Source organism: Rhipicephalus microplus, chromosome 5, assembly GCF_043290135.1.
Source record: "Rhipicephalus microplus isolate Deutch F79 chromosome 5, USDA_Rmic, whole genome shotgun sequence".
Classification (NCBI taxonomy): domain Eukaryota; kingdom Metazoa; phylum Arthropoda; class Arachnida; order Ixodida; family Ixodidae; genus Rhipicephalus; species Rhipicephalus microplus.
In genome coordinates, this window is record NC_134704.1 from 170,943,503 (window position 1) to 170,945,792 (window position 2,290).

The 2,290-nt window shown below is 45.9% G+C and overlaps 1 non-coding gene across 1 annotated transcript; it reads right to left on the reverse strand.

The window, feature by feature from the left end:
* Nucleotides 1–1,062: 1,062 nt before the first annotated feature.
* On the reverse strand, nucleotides 1,063–1,863 carry LOC119173627 (ubiquitin-conjugating enzyme E2 Z). Its single transcript, XR_012895256.1, has one exon. It is a non-coding gene; the product is annotated as a ubiquitin-conjugating enzyme E2 Z (transcript).
* Nucleotides 1,864–2,290: the final 427 nt, after the last annotated feature.

The following is a 2,290-nucleotide window of genomic DNA, read 5'->3' on the forward strand; positions in this document are numbered from 1 at the left end:
TGGATACCGCAATTCTCAGAAGAATGACGAAAAAAAACATAGCTTACTTGAAGATCCTGCCACCCGGTGCTTACCCGATCCTCCTTTGTGGGTGTGCGCCAGAATAACCAGGATCATCATCATCATCATCATCATCATCATCATCAAATGCCAGCTTACTACCCTAAACTTTTTATTATTAATACAGTAGTGGATATGAAGCAAGTGTGCTTGCAGCACTTACCCAATGAGTGTTTAGAAAAGGCTGTGAAAGGCCGCTCTTCTAGCTTTCGCTGTGACTATGCTGCGATTCCGCACAAGCCTGGCGTTTTTTTTATATAATGTGTTTGCTCGCAACCACGAAATGATTTAGCGGCTGCTGCACCCCGCATCAATACTCTCCTAATGGAAACTCCAAGATTTGTATCGCACAAGTTATTGCGTACGCGGGACTAGAAAGCATTCCAACACCGAAAAATTAGTCTTGTCAGGAGGCGTCTTTCCCATTTTTACTAACACTCACACATCTGTGTGAAATTATCAAAGGTGGTCATTGAGATAGTGCCTCTATATATTAGAACTGTCATTAGTCTACGTAAACGTGGATGTAATAATGGTGTTGACATCTAATGAACTTTGCATGAATATAGCAATCACTTGCCGCCAAAACACGTGCTAAGTTGGCTGATAGAGCCCATTGATACTACTGATAGTGTTTTAATTTAGCAGTGCCGCTTCTTTAAACTGGCACATACCGCGAATGCATATACCGGAGAATATACGTTCCGTGAAAGAAAGAAGCAGCGCAATATGATAAATAAAATCATACGCCATAATAAAGGCCAATTTTTAATTTTGAACAATGTGCAGCAAGTGTCTGGAAGGTCTAAAGAATTGGCAGAGGTTTCGTGAATAGGTTGAACATTGACTCAACACGAGATCTTCAGTCACTGAACTAGGAAAGCCCAGTGTCTTGACTCACTGCAAAGGTCATTTGTTAGCATACAGGCACGGAAATTTTAGAAAGCTATCTAAGAACCGAATTTTCAAGCATGGCGTCGACGTAATGGCAATGTGCGGGAGTCACTGACGCCTAGCATGCTCCGCCACTCTCTGCTTGAGGTCCCGGAGTCGCGTAAGCAGTTCGGCGTATTCGAACGTGCCCTTGTGATAGAAGTACGTTTTCGGCATTTCCTTACCCGACAAGTCTAGTTTAGATTTCACCGCGGCCTCGTAACGGTCGTAGCACTCGAGGAATTTTTTCAACACCACGTCCCTCAGCGTAGACGGCAACGTCGATGTTTCGCTGAGGCATGCCGCCACAGCGTCGCACACGGCGACCCTGATCGTCTCGTGCTCTACGAAGGCTTTGTAGTTTCTAGCGTATTTGTCCTTTTGCGCTTTTATGAATCCAGGCTCATCGGTTAAAGGGTCACGGCTCAGCAGCGACTGGATCGAAACAAGCAAGCTCTCGATGCTCTGAGACGGACTCCAGCCGGCGCCGAGGATGTCCAGAGATACGTAACCGCAGCTGTATAAATTTGGATTGAATGTCACCCTGCCGGAGTCCGTAGTCAGGAACTCGACGATAGGTGGTTTCATTGGATACTCCACCGGGCATCGAATAAGGAACTCGAAGAAGCCATCTTCGTAAGGTGTTCCAGAGGGACCCATCACAAGGGCATGGATATTGGCGATGTCCTTCTCGTACGGTGCGATGAATATGCCCGTTGGAGGGTCGGCCAAGAAAAATGCAATGTCCTTTTTTACCCTTGTCAAATACGTAGACAAGTCTTCCCGCTTGAATGGTCCAACATCTGTCAATTTGGCTCCAACTTGCTGAGTGTCCGATGGGACACGCGTAGCTCCCTGCGCAGAGGCCATTGCTGCTGTTTGGGTCGGGCAACTGCTTAGCGGGAAATTTGGACGCGTCTCCAACCGCGCTCCAAGCAGCTCTATCTTCTGCTTCCACGCCTACTGATGATGCTGATGCTGATGACCTCTGATGGATGGCGCTTACCCACAAGGGGGTATGGGCCGAGAACCGGACGGCAGGATGCTTAAATGAAACTAAAATGAAAATGAAGCCAATCTGAAAAAGTAGCTTAAAATAATACTAAAAAAACAAAAATGTTTGCTGAGCAAGCGGTCAAATCATCTTTTGTTTTTGAAAGACATAACTACGAATTATAAACTAAAGATCTGAAAAGGTAGGGGTTCACTAGCACGGTAATCTTTTAGTTGCGTTGATGTAATCAAGCAACGCGGAGCATACATCCCTGTGGCAGTAACCAAATTAAGTTCCGCCAAG